This window comes from Python bivittatus, unplaced genomic scaffold (assembly GCF_059951505.1).
Source record: "Python bivittatus isolate LINGU-HERP-01145 unplaced genomic scaffold, Pbiv_v1 ctg000840_np1212, whole genome shotgun sequence".
Classification (NCBI taxonomy): domain Eukaryota; kingdom Metazoa; phylum Chordata; class Lepidosauria; order Squamata; family Pythonidae; genus Python; species Python bivittatus.
In genome coordinates this window covers 38,350,624-38,365,590 of record NW_028277113.1, presented here as the reverse complement: position 1 = coordinate 38,365,590, position 14,967 = coordinate 38,350,624, and the positions used below count along the sequence as shown (strand labels likewise).

Genomic DNA, 14,967 nt, shown 5'->3' with positions numbered 1-14,967 from the left:
CTTCCAAAAGAAGTAACAGACCAGATGTTCTTGAATTGTCATCTGGGCCTGCTTAGCTGATTTATTTCTGGCTCAACTGTGGTAATCCAAAACAGCAAAATCAATCAGTCAATCGATCAACCAATCAATATCTGTTTACAGTGATAAAGGTCTGCAAAGCTTATAGACAGTCTCTTTACCCATTGGCCAGAACTCTTAGCTCACTTCATCTCCAGGCTTCTGGAAGTTCAGAAAAGAGGAAAATGGCTTGATGACTTCACAGATCCCCCTATACAAAACCTGCTTAGATTTCTTTGCCTACAACAACTCAAGAAATGCGTATCAACTTGCTGATTTCAGATGCAGCTGCAATTTGATCTGTGGTGTTTTGGCTGTGCAGATCTTGGCAGCGGTCCTTTGTGAATGGTAGTCTAGCACAGGAAGCAGGAGGAAAACTGACTAGAATCCTGAAGTCCTTTCCATCACCTTCTACCTGAGCCTTTAAAGTGGAGACATTCCGAAACTTTCATCTGAGATGTTCTATGTGTGAAATAAGTGCTCTGCCACTTAGTTCCTGCCCCATTACTGCAGATTACAAATAATTCTAGTGCTACACTACAACTACTATAGCTAAGGTTCCAGACATGTATCCTCTCATTTTGAACAATATGTGGCTAGTCGAAATGATGGCATGGCAGAACATGAAACATTAGATTATCATGAAAAGGCTTTGTGACCTAGAAGGTATTTTAAGTGACTATTTCATTCAGTTGAATGTTTCTTGGCTGGCTGCTAAGCTTCTTCTGCATAGGGTGGGGAAGGTAAAAGGGAAGGCGACAGAGCTTAAGAGTTGAAGACACAAAAGAGAAGATATACCTTCTGAGAAACCCAGCGGGATTCCCTTTTGCTTAGTCTACTTTAACAGCACTACGTTTCCTGCTGTGTATGCAAAAACCAAAATAGAACAAAAACAAAACTGAGCTAACAAACTTGATAACTGTGCACTTTAAAACAACAACTTCTTTGAACACTTGAAAGCACTGTAAACAAAGTTCTGCAACTGCTACTGCAAAAGTCTGCTAACATATAATCCTGTCCATAAACTACCAACACATATTTGTGTCAGGCATTGTACAGTGTGACTGGGCTCCTATATACTAGGTTAAGAACATTAAACAGGAAAAGAAAAGAGGAAAACATTTAACATTGTTGAAAAGTAATTAAAAATATATTTTACCATATGCTCCTCAGCCTTACTTCAGCAAAACAAATGCCTAGAGCACTTACTGTACCCCATAATTTTTTAAAGAGGCCTAATGTTCCCATTTGGCACAGAAGATACACAGATAAAATAATTGAACCTGAAATGAATCATGAGAAATTCATTTGTCTGCATTCAAACAGCTACTTCTCTGAAGTCAATAAATGCAAATCCCTTCCTTGTCTTCCTAAAATGCACAGTGCCAAAAACAACATGTTTGGAATCTACTAGCAGCATAAGCAAAATAGTAGATAAGAATAGTGTGCCGTTAAGTAGTGATACACGATGGAACAACATTTTCCCCACATCTGACCCTCACCCTATTGGGCTTCTGTAAGGTCCTCAAAACTTGTTCTTCCCCTCAGGCACCGGGCAAGAACTTTGGATGAGCCCATCCCAAAATGATTTTGTATATAGTTTGTTCTGGTTTCCTTAATTATGTTGTGTTACTATTTTGTTTTTGGTTTTTTTTTCATGTTTTTAACCATATATAAGCTGTAGAGGCAAACAATAGGTAAAAGAAGAGCAATCATGGGGAGGGGGGGAGGGTGCAATTGAGTCCATGCCAAACATGTGTGACAGCTTCTTCACACAAAATATCACAATGTACATACTTGTGCCAGACATTGGAATCCAAGTACATAGTGGCAGCATTTACATGATGATGTTATCATGGCCATGTCATCACTTTGGCATCACTGCAGTTTGTTGCAAACTCTGCTGCATTCAGTTAAATACTTTGGGAGCACTTCTGAATTATGGAGGCCCATTATTGCTGTAGCTTTTCTGTGGGGATACTGACTCTTCAGGCCCTCCCCAAGAGAACTTTAGTTCCATCTTTAGAGGCAAGGGAATCTTAACAGAGGATTCCCCATTCCATTTCTATTTGCAAGGATCCCTTAGGAATAGTCCAGCTGATTAAAAAAATTATGTATAGAACTAGGACAAAAACTGCCTGTCAAAATTCTACACTGATTTGAGGACAGGGAAATCAGGTGCCTGATCTCTCTAAATTTCTCCAGGAATGGAGAAATATTTCTCAAAGGGATGACTGTTTCTTTCCTTGGGGTTAAACTGAAGCATTGGAAGCCAGAGGAGCTGCAAAACACTGGAAAAATAGTACCGTACAATGAAAGATATGTTGACATGCGTGCATGTGCGCGCACACACACACACATATATTAGTCACATTTTCAAAGTAAAAGCAAGAAACAGTCTGAATTTCTTCTCTGAAAGAATTTCAAAAGCAAATTCTCTCTCATCAAACTGAATGAGAAAAAATGCAGAAAAATTCAACATTGAACTCTAGAGCAAATACATTCATAAACTTCTGTACCTTAAGATAAACTAAGCTGTTAAAGATAGATTTACAAATTATACATGTGCACATACATTCTCCCCCACAAAGAACCTTTTTTTTTTTTTTGAATTAAGGGATTGGATTAAAAAAAAATCAAGCTCCTGTAACAAGTTTTAAATAGACAAAAGCTCAGTGGCCTGACTAACCAGTTAATGAAGGTGTCTAATTGTTGAGAAAGACATGCTAGCAAAAGATAGCCTAATAAAAATAATATCATCAGAGATGCTAAGTAGCAGCAGCAGCTGTAATTAGTGGAAATTATACATAAACACAGCTGGAAAGGGATATTCATGCTGTGCGTGGTTCAGGACACAAGCATTTGTATACTGGTATTTAAATGTAACCTTCCATTTTATGTCCTGCATCCAAGCCTTTGAGAGAAGACCTCAGATTTTAAGCAGTGGTGGTAACATCTGTGGGCCAAGGCTTGTAATGATTTTAGCAAACTCTGAAGTCCAGATGTCTAGGCACAATGACTTCTTCTGCTTCTGCTAGCACCATATTTACATTTGTAGTAAACATAATCTGGTACCATCCAATGTTACAGACCACATATGAGAAAAACCATTTTTTAAAATTTATTTATATATATATATATATATATATATATATATATATATACATACATACATACACACACACACACACACACACACACACACACACACACATTATATACTGTATGTATAAATTTTAATAAAACTTTTAGAAAGATAAAAACTAATACAAAATAAGGAAGAAAAAGAAAAAGAAAGAAAGCAAAGAGAAAGCAAAAAGTGTAGGGGAAAAAAAAGCTAAAGAAAAATAGAAAAGAAAGAAAAAAGATACAAAGAAATGGCTTCTAATGTTCTTCACAGCAATTTCTCCCAGACTTCAAAAACGGTGCAACGTAAGAAATTAAACTTTTTTTTATAGCTGTCAGTTCTGTAATAACAAAGCTTTGGAAAACTAAGAGAGCGAGAGCGAGAGCGAGAGAGAGAGTGTTTTGGATCAATGTTATTTAAAAATGTGGCAACTATCACTGTTGAAAAGTTAACATAGCAGCAAAGAGACTTTAGGAATACTTTAGTTAGGGTCTTTTTTAACTCATATGTTTAGTTATATTAACAGAGTAATTTCTAATAGATTACCTTATGTAAAGGCATTTTTGGACAGAAGTATTATCTCATATTTTATCTCAGTCCTTAATATTACAAATATCTGTATGTATATATGTGCGTGTGCGTGTGTGTATTCCCAATCTATGTGGGTTTTTTTAAGTTGGTCCTTCTAGTTTTTTTTATTATTATTATTCATTTTTATTATGCTTTCTTTTCTTTTTTTCAATGTTTTGTTGATGCATTGTATATGCATATCTGTGTCTCTATATGTGTACTGGCTCGATCCCAAATGGACCAAAATCTAGGGGACTCCTTGAAGTTTCTCCATGCAGTTGGGGGACATGATCCCACATGGCTTATGATTGTATAGAAGAGCCCACTTTCCATATGAACTTTTCTGTCAAAAAGATAAGGAAAATTGGCAATACGGGAAAGGAGGCTCATATTGTTAGGATCTGAAAACACAATAGTCAAAATGTATTATTTTTCATTCAACTTTTATTGACATTTATTTTAGTGTGTTGAATTGGAAGCTTCCTTAATTGTTTTCAGAAAATGGTAGAGAACTGGATTAAATCGATAAATATACAAACCAGATGAGAGTTTCTTGGTGAAACTGATCTCTTGTCTAAAGCAGGTAACTGAACATCCCTATGCCCCGACAATAGAGAGGGGCATCTGTATGATTGATTTTGTGGTGGGCCTGGTTCTTCATCAAATTCCTATCAAGAAGAGCCCAAAAATTAAATGCTGGAATTTAGAGAAGTCTCCAAACCACATCTGGCATCCATTTGTAAATGTTTAAATGGATATCATTCTTTTAATGCAAAATGTTGGAAGATTAATTGAAACTTATAAAGAGATGTGAAGTCCTTTAAGTGCTATCAGATAATATGTAACAGATTTTTTTTTACTTAGCTATATGTTTGTTAATCAAGGATAGGTTGATGGTCTTCTGAAATCAGTTTGAACCTCAAGATATTCATTAGGTGGTGCTGGAATTAACTACACAGCTCAGAGGAACAGAAAAAGGGGAGAAAAATGCAATAAGAATTCTGGAAATATTCATTTTTGAGAAACAAATGGCAGGAAGAAATTTTTCAGAATACATCCATATAATATTAAAATAATGGGCATCCATGGGGGTGGGGGGGGGAGTGGTGAAATATGCATTCTGACATCATGATGAAAATTGTACCTGCAACCAGTGTTGGAACGCAAATATAAAATGCCCAAGACTTGTAATATTGTGATGCGTGTTTCATCTTTCTTGTTTGTTTTTTGGGATCACAGTTTGTAGCAGATACCTGTAATAAATAATTCAGGTTTTCTGGTTAATAAGCAACCCCCCCCCCATACAGAAATGCATTGAAGTATTTGTTATATACAACCTATGAATGTTTCATCTGTGTGAAAAGTTGGGCTAATAAATAATTGCTACATAAATGTGCATCCAGATTGTGTCAGTTTCACAGGGTTAATCCATCAATTGGTTTCATTCTGTTTCTGTAAAGAATTAATATTTATAATATTTTCTACATACTCCTATTGTAAAATGCATGCATATATGCATACCTTATGTGTTTGTATGTACACAGACAAGCATATAATATATAAAATATGCACTTCTTTGCAAATTTAGATTATTGGAATTGCAAAATTATTCTGCAAACTTTGTAAGAACGGGTGGCCAACTTCTGCCCTAAGTGTTGCATGCAACCTTCAATTCTGTTTTACGTAGCACCTGGAATCCACTCTGATCATATTGCCAAATTAATCAGCAGAGTGTTTTGTTGCTATTTTGAGAAAAGAATAATACAAAAATTGCAGGACTAACCCCTCTGAAATTAAGATTCCCCCAGAAAATGAGATATAATCCCACTCATTTTGTATAACTGCTATACCAAATACAGTTCTTAGCATTCACACATACAACTCATATTAAGTATAGCTATTGACCATTAAAGGGCTATTTCAGAACTACAGAGAAAACTGATTTTCAATGAAACTGATTTTAATTATGCAGAGGAGGTATCTGTTATTCATCAAAGCCTATTAAATGCAAACATATATCATTAAAACAGTTTTCATCAATTGCATGATGGCTTCATTACATAAATTGCCATAGAAAGTTGATATGTTGCATATGAAGTCCATTTAATTAAGATCTTCTAAATTAAGGTTTTCATTGCATTTCTGCTTCAGCCCTTCATATAGTGGTGAGCAATCAGATGGCCAAATACTTCCCAAAGACGTCATGACGAATGTAAGCTATTCCTATTCAGGGATCTAATTAGCCAAGCATAGAATCTTCTAGTTTGCTCTATCCCACTGTCATCATTTTTTTCCCATTTCTGTTTCTCTTCTATAATCACTCAGAACTCCTTATCCACTGAATTCCTTCAGTACTCAGTAGGTTGCTTTTAGGTAGACAGGGAACTCTGGTTATTCTTTTGCTTCTGCCCCTTTAATAAACTTATACAAATCTTCACATCTTGGACAGTTTGGTAATTTCCTGAACTGCTGATGTGTTCCTGTTGCATATAAGGAGTGCTTGTATATAAAGATAATAGGGAACATTCTGTTAATCCTGTATAAAAGTTAGTATTACCAAGCTGATATTTGGCCTAACATAAGCAGATATGTTCTTATTTCCATAAAAAAGGAAGTTTCTGTTCTAAGTGGTAGATCTTGCATAGCATACATTAGAAATGGGGAAAGTATAGCCACAACTCCCATTATTCCTGACACTAGACTCTGCTGGCTGTGTCTGATAAAATTTGATCAACAATGCCTACATAAAGTTCAACAGTCTATATAATTCTTCTAAATCCTTACAACTTATTCTTACAACCACGCAGATCAAGAATGGATGACTAGCCAAAGGTCAGTTCAAGATCATCAAGGGATCAAAAAAAGATGAATTTTAATTCATATTCCCAGCTATTCATGAACCAGTCAACCTTTTTCAGTCTATTTCACATAGTTGTTGTGAAGATAAAATGTGGAGTTAAGAACCATGCAAATTGCTTTGAACTTCAATCATTGTGATTGTACTTGATCATTAATCATTAATACTTAAGTAGCTCTATGTATTTTTCTCTATCCTTTACTTTTTCATGTAGTAAAAATAAGTTTTGCACAGGTTTGGTGCAATTCATATCTAAAACATGATTATCACAACATGATATGCTATAAAATATTGGAAATTTACACTAAAGAATTTAAGAGAAAATTACTAAGCTTTCACTGAAACTACTGGGAGTATCACAGGTAATTGGTTTGCAAAATGATTAACCAACAATAGTTGGATTCAGTTTTGTCCTGCTGATATAACAAGGGAATGACATACTAGAATAACACAGTTTCTTCTTATCTTAGGTGGACATTCCAAAATGGGAGTAAATATTGATAACAGTGAAAAGTGAGACAGGTATCTTTAGTACACAAATGTTTTCAAGATTGCTATACTTCAAGACTCTTTTCCAGGGCAAAGGGCAACATTAGAATTGAAATGTATTAATAAGGTTATCTGAACTAAATTCTACTCTGTATTCTCAGCCCAAGTCACAAAATTATAAGTAATTTTGCATTCCAAAAATCATATGAGGAGGGTTCTAATACCATTGATATATCTTTTATTCTTATTTAATCTTTTCAGTTACTTTTTGGCTATGCCTAATTTTTCATGGAAGAACATGGCATTGCAGAAATAAAATAAAATCTACATTCTGGAACAAGAATTGTTGGTGAATGATGATTTATGGTTCCTTTGGAAACTTGTAGTATCAAGATACAGCAGACAAAAAGTTGTAAAGCTGACATTTAAAGTTTTGGGAAGGAAGGAAGGAAGAAACAAAGGAAGAAAGGAAGGAATCTGTAAATATATCACAAACCTCTTGTTGATTTTCAGTTGTGAATACACATTAAGTATGATTCAAGGTGCTGGTGATTACCTATAAAGCCTTACATGGCATAGGGGCTGCCTGTCTCCCGTAACATCTGCCTCACCAATTCAATCCTGCAGGATTGGTGCGCTCTGGGTTCCTCTGATTAAACTATGCCATCTATTGGGACCCCAGAAGCATGCCTTCTCTGTTATTAATATTATATTCTTCCAGGAAATGGATGATGACATTGGATACTCCAAACATTATGCTGTATAACAGTCCCCAATCAAGTTAGTATATCCCTATTAATGGTATTCCACAAAAATTGTTTTGCCTCTAGGACAGGATTGGGGAAGATGTGGCATTCTAAGTATCTTAGCAGCTTTGACCACCATAGTCAATGGTGAAAGACGTAAGGAGCTGTAGTTTGCTAACATCAAAAAAGCCAGAGTTTCATATCCCTGAATTAAAAACTGAGGGGAACAGTATTTATCGGGAGACGAAATCTGAACCAGTGAGATCCTTGATTCGATTATATGCATTCCTGTGCAAATTCTGTCTTTTCATATCTGTGTCCTAATATGCAAGTAAGAAAGGGGCAGAGTTTGCATCACAATATTATAGCACATGTTTTGTCCTTTTTGGCATCTTGTGCTTAGGGACAGAAACACATGATAGTACCTGGCTGTTTTATAACACTGCATAACTCTTCACGATTGGGATGTGGACAATAGTAAGTTGGCCAGCAAAGTAGTCTCTATATTAGAGATCCTAGCTGGCAAAAAATAACATGAGCAGATCTGGAGTAAAACGGGGCTTTGTGCTTGTGACACTCTGGCCATACTATGCCCAGACTGACAGGTAGAGTTCTTAGCATTAGCAGGAATGTTGCATGTGACACAGCTCTGATTATGGCTCGTAACCTTGTCTACTTGTTTGGCTTACTAAAAGGTGTCCTCTGATTGAACCTCTATTGAACAAAGCCAGGATGGGTAACACAGGTCAATACTTATAAGACTATTTGCGGACAACTGCCCTTCTTTTTCTCTTTTTCATGCTTCCAGTTTCTTTTGCTTACTATTTTTGGTTCCTTCTATATAATGTTGCTTAGCCCCAAAGGCTGTGGTGTGTGTGTGTGTGTGTGTGTGTACATTTTATATATAAATAAAATTAACTGAATTGGAAGTAAACTCTTGCCCATTTCACCTTGCCAAGTAGAACAAATTTCCTGTACTAAAGTAGGAGAATGTTTTGCTCCCTTGCAAGTGTCTGCAGTCCATTAGAAGTGTGCATCGCCACTTTTAAAGCTGTTAAGTTTGAAGGACACATAGTAGAAATAAACTCTTCACTGGTATCTGAGAGTTAAGAAAGGCAGAGGGCTAAGACATGAATGGGCTATTACTATGTGATTCCCCACAGGCCCCCTGCATGGGTGATTTTTCTCTTTGTGAGCAGGGACTTCGGGGAGAGAGGAAAGAACTTGTCTTTCTGAGAAAAACTTTCTCGCTCCAAATCTTTGTGTTAAGTCAGAAGCCTGATAAACTATATGCTAATGTACTGTAATAGATATAAAACAGAAGCCATGACCTCATTTATTCAACCATTTTCAGGTTGTAGAGAAGGCAAGCCTTGACAGATCTTTTTTTCAGGCCAAAACCTACATTACAGACAGAATAGATTTATATTTTCCCATCCATTCCTGGAAATCTGGATAATTCCTAATGTATTTCCTTTGCTGTTTACTACTGAGTATCAACACTGAGTATATAACATATAGCACCAACTTAAAAACTCATTGTATTTTTGCCAGTGCACTTTATTTGACTCCCTTCTACTTAGCATGATTGAATTTGAGATACTTCAAAGCACTTTTAAAGGATGAGGAGGTCAAAAGTCTTTGTTATCATATCAAGGGGCAGTTCCACTTTGTAGGGCTAGGTAAACATCCTTCTTTTGAGACAAACTTTTCAGCATACAGATTGATTCCTTTCATTATATCTATCTTTTCCAACCACCCTTTCCTAACTGAGAATGCATCCTGCAAGGTCAGCCCACACATTTAACGTGCAGTCACCACAATTTCTCAGAAGAAGAAAGAGGTCTGTAGGCAGTCTTTGGAGATCAAAGGACTGACCTGGGTAATCACAATATAGAGACTCTCTTCATAGGGTTAAGGTAAGTAACAGAGTTACTAGCAAAACCTCTCAATCCAATATATACTATCATCTCAGAAATGTCTCATTACTATACACAAAAGAATAAGCAGGCACAAATCTGACATCAGAAATGGCAATAGCCAACAACCAGTGGCTATTATAATAACATTATAGTTCACTGACTTCAAGGTGGTCATCCTTGGGCAAAGGCCTTGCAAAGATCAATTTCATCATGAAAAAGCTGAGCTAGAATTCACCATGAGATTTAATATTATTTAGCCTAGACTGATTCAGAGACTAAGGTTTCACTTCACATTTCATGTGCTCATCAGGTCATCAATATCAGTGTCATGCTTTTCATTGTGTGAATGGTCACTATTGATAGCTAATTTTCATGAACTGCCCTCCCATGGTTCATTTTTCTTTAACTTCTTTTTTTGTTATTCACCTCTTCAACCAACCATAGATTTATCCTTCATACTCTTCTGTTAGGATAATATTCCATGTATATCTTATCAAGTGAACTTTTTCTTTGTTATCACATCAAAGAAGTTCATATTATGGTTAGAAAGAAATCTTACCAAGTTTGTTTCCTAGCTGGGAATAAAATGCGCAGGCAGCTGCTTGAAACAGAGATGAAGTTTATTTCCGAGAGCAAATGTACAGAGTCAGCTGTTGGGGCGGCCACCAGAGTCTTTTCCTTTAACACCTTTATATAGAGAAACCTTGTTATTGCCCTTCAGGAATTCTGGGAAAATGCACTTAGCCAGCGTTCTGAGAAGGAACCCTCTACAGCTAGGCACCTGCTGAGTTGAGGTTTTACGTTTGTTTAGTATTGGTTGATTGAAATGGTAATCTCCTAGGGGGAAAGGATCCCTCCTTATTTGATCAAAGAGATCTCCTGTCAAACCTCAGCTAGGAAGGAATGCTATAAGCTTGGCGTCTCTCGCTGCATTTTAATCTATGTATTTGGCCCATTCTAATTGTAGTTTCTCACCTTTTGCTTTGATCACGGTGGGAAGACTGCATGGTGGAGACGAGGATTCCCTACTCACAAAGCTGCATGGCAGGGAGGAGGATTTTCTTCTCACACTATAATAAAAGGTGCAATAAGACTCTGTTTCTTCCCCTGCAATAAAACCATATTGCTACTGTTTTCAGGAAAACAACATGGAACAGTTGATCTCTGTTTCAGAAAGACTTTGCTATTTTTGTACATTTCTGGGAAAAGGAAATGAAGGCATTTAATTAAAAGCAAGGGTGATCAATGCTAAAATAATGGCAATGAGGACTGAGATGAAAAAATAGTAATGCTAATCAGTGCTATTAGTGAATTTATATGCTTCAAAATAAAATGTCTATGCCTAAAAAAACCAAAGTAGCAAAGGACACAAAGCCTTGAGTATTGTAAAATTGGGCACTGTTTCCTTTAGATTGATGGAAGATGTCAGATTTAGTTCATTTCACCAAAGCAGTTTTGCTTCACTTCAGTTAACCAGCATTTAGTAACTTGGGATTGGAAATCAAATGATGCAAATCCCTGGTTTTCTTGTGACATTTATGAAATGGGATATAAAATGCAAAGAGCAGAATGGGCTGCAGACCTAAGTGACCGAAGGGACCTCTTTAATACAACACAATTAGAAATACGACCTATAATACAGTTAGCCTGGATTATTATTTAGATTTAAATGAGTTTGGAAATATTTAATTCACCTTTACAAACCCATGAATTCCAGGGCTCATTAAAAAAAAATCACCTCCCTATCATCCAGTATTATAAAGAAGGGTTTAAAAAAAATCAGTAGATGCTCTGTTCATTCTGGAGCTCATGCTCTAAAGAAGTGTGTGTGTGTGTGTGTGTGTGTGTGTGTAAGGCTGGGGTAGATAAAATGGTATTCTTCTCATGATTTGGACTATATTTCCTATAACCCTTGCCAGTAGCCTTGATAGCTGGGGCTGATGAAAGCTAAAGTCCAAAACCACTGGATGACATTCCTGTTTTAGAGAATTGTTCTGCCTTTTTAACTGAGAAGGATCATTAATATATGAAGCTTGCATTCAGTTCTAGTTTATCTTACCTTTGATCAAAATATATTCATATTGGTTGATGTTATTTCCATAAAAGTGCATGCCTGTCATCCTCACCATCCGAATGCTCAGCTTGAGATACTGGATGTCTGATTAAAAGAAATGGTTATTCATAACCAGTTCAATAATCCGCCACTCTTGTTCATTCCAGAAACAGCAGTGTGGTTTAATAAGCTGATAAGTAAACTTTAGTCAAAGCCAGAGAATCTGGTTGTGTCCTGCCAGCTATTCTCTCCCTACAATGTTTAATGAGTCTCTTTAAAAACATATTTCTTCTTTCTTTAAGCAAAGTCATCCATGGTAACACTCCCACAAGATTTCTGTGTAACAGTTTTGTTTCTTGGTCTACACATATTCTTTACTTGAAATAATGCTTTTGCTTGCTTTATCCATAAATGACAGTCAAGTCACATGCTGAAGGGTTCTTCCTGACTTTTTAACAATCCTTTTCCCATAATCTGCACATCACAAGCATGCCTGGAATGTGCCAGGTTGGGCAAGTTGTTCTACTTTAATCCACTGGAGCAAAAGAATCTAGCAGCCCCTAAATCTCATATAACATACAAGTGTCCTCTGAGTCCTGGAAATGAATAAGTTCTGTAACTATTCTTAAGAAGTACTTTGTAATGTTTTGCTAGTATTTGTTCCTGCTTTGTGTCTATGTGACTTCTGAGAGTCTAGGAGAAAGATTAGTTTACTTCTATATTATAAATACAATACCTATTCAGTTAAGGACAGTCTAGACAGGGATTGTAACTAATACAGTGTCAACATCTGTCTTCTAATTTCCCAAACAATGTATATTCCTGCAAAAGGGGGCTCTGTTTTTCTAGCCCATTTTGATAGTACTTCAGAAGTTCTGCACATTTCTTTTGATGGTTTTGAACTAACATGACTACAAAATGGTGGTAGACAGTATTCTGTTATACAGTTTCCCATCATTCTGCAGCTTTTATTTAAAAGGCAAACTTGGTTTTCTCATTAATATTGATCCTACTCTTGATGAGGAATCAAGATCTCTACAGCTTTCTCCAAATTAAAATGTTGTGGGCTTTTAGAATAATGATTGTCCTAAACAGATACAAAAATGTCCTTTCTTCACTGGCACTTTTTATCATTATTTTAAGGCATTCACTTGTGCTTGCTCTCTCGCTCTCTCTCTCTCTCTCTCTCTCTCTCTCTCTCTCTCTCTCTCTCTTTATGATTTTTCCTAATGAAGATGTGCCTGAAGCATTTTATGTGCTGATAGAATTTCTCCTTTTTTTCCCACTTGTTTTTTTTTTCCCCAAAGGAAAAAAGCAGATAAATTGATAAAGTGGATTACATAAGGACAATGCAGATGCAAATTTCTATAGAAAGACATGGGGCTACATCTGAAAAACCAAGCTGAGCTTTTACAGCTGCAAAGCAATTGCCACTTTTCCTGAATACAGACACACACAGGATTTTACTCTTTTTTTTTTTTTTGCTTTCTATCTTGGTTATCTCAATTTAATTGTCTCAATTTAATTCTTCAATGCATTTGTTTTATTTATTTATTACTAAATCTGTATACCTCCTGACTCCCAATAACTCTGGGTAGCTCATAAATAAAAATATTTTTAAAAAGATACAAAAATAAGGAATTAAAGATAGCAAGATGACAGAAACTGGACAGGAATGAAACAGAAAAAAGAATTCAAGGAGGCTTTACTCACCCTCACTAAAGGCCTGGGAGAAGAGCCAGGTCTTCAAGCCCCTTCAAAACACCAGTATTGTTCCTTTTTATATAAGGGTTAACCCCTACTCTTTCATTCCTTGTTCATTATTTTTCACTTTGGAAATGTGCAGGGTTGCACATTCTAACATATTTCAAATAAACATTTTATAACATGGTTGGATGAATTGAAAATGGCTGAAAGAAATTGATGCTAGTCAAAGAAACTATTGCACATCAAGTCAGATTGTTGGTCTTTCTTGCTTTGTTTAGCAACAGCATGCTGAACAGAAAGATTTTTTTTTTTAACAGTAGCTCAACCTGGAGATACAATACAATATAACAACCAGCCTTAGAACTGACAATAAAGATACTGAAGTGGTGGGTAGCTTCTGCTTTTTAGAATCAACCACCAACAGTAAAGGAACCAGCAGTCAAGAAATACGGCACCGACTACACTTGGTAGAATAGCAATGAAGGCCTTGGAAAAGATATTTAGATGCTGTGATGTGTCTATACCTACAAAGATCTGGATCCTGCAGGTAGTTGTTTTCCCTGTGACACTCTATGGAAATGAAAATTGGACTTTTATGAAACAGAATAGGAAGAATTTCTATTACCATGGACAGCCAAGTAAACAAACAAATTGATCATAGACCAAATAATTCAAAGTTCTCCCTTAAGCTACAAATGACTATGATCCAACTGAGAAGTCCATGATGATGGAAAGGTGGAAGAAAAGAGAATATCCAACAGCAAGGTGGCTGAACTTGATTACAGTGGCAATGGGTGCACCATTGGAAGACTTGAAGGGCCAAGCTGCAGAAAGTCTATCTATATGGTCACTAACAGTCAACACCAACTTGTGGCACATAAACAATCAATCAAACCTAATGATGTCAAAAGCCAAATGAAATAAGCTGTTGTATACAAAGCATTCACTCTACTATTAAGCTAGAGTTCCTTCCCAACTGAGATACACAGACACCATACACACAAATACATAATGCATACACATCAACACAAATATGATAGATAGATAGATAGATAGATAGATAGATAGATAGATAGATAGATAGATAGATGATAGACAGACAGATGGACAGAGATAGAGTTGGTCAATAAGGAGAAAAAGACAACAGGTTTAGTAGCAGATACTACTGAACCCTCATAATTCTTTCTGAACATTTAGCCATTCCCCTTCCTTAGAGAAGTAAGTATGCTGTGACCTCCAGAATCCTAGCCTGCAATCTATTACCTATCCATGAGTGTTTTGCAGAATGTTAGCTTATTGACCCTTAGACTGCTACCCCATTGAAATAAATGTCTACTGCCAGTTCAGCAAATTATGTATATAGAATGGTGAGTGACACCACCTTATCCCTTGTGTGAGGCAGCAAAATATTTTGGGCAAGTCCTAATCTCTAGAACCTT

The 14,967-nt window shown here is 36.2% G+C and overlaps 1 protein-coding gene; it reads right to left on the bottom strand.

Moving 5' to 3' along the window:
- The window catches only part of LOC148213733 (uncharacterized), a 228,929-nt gene that overhangs the window by 79,511 nt on the left and 134,451 nt on the right, over positions 1 to 14,967 (bottom strand).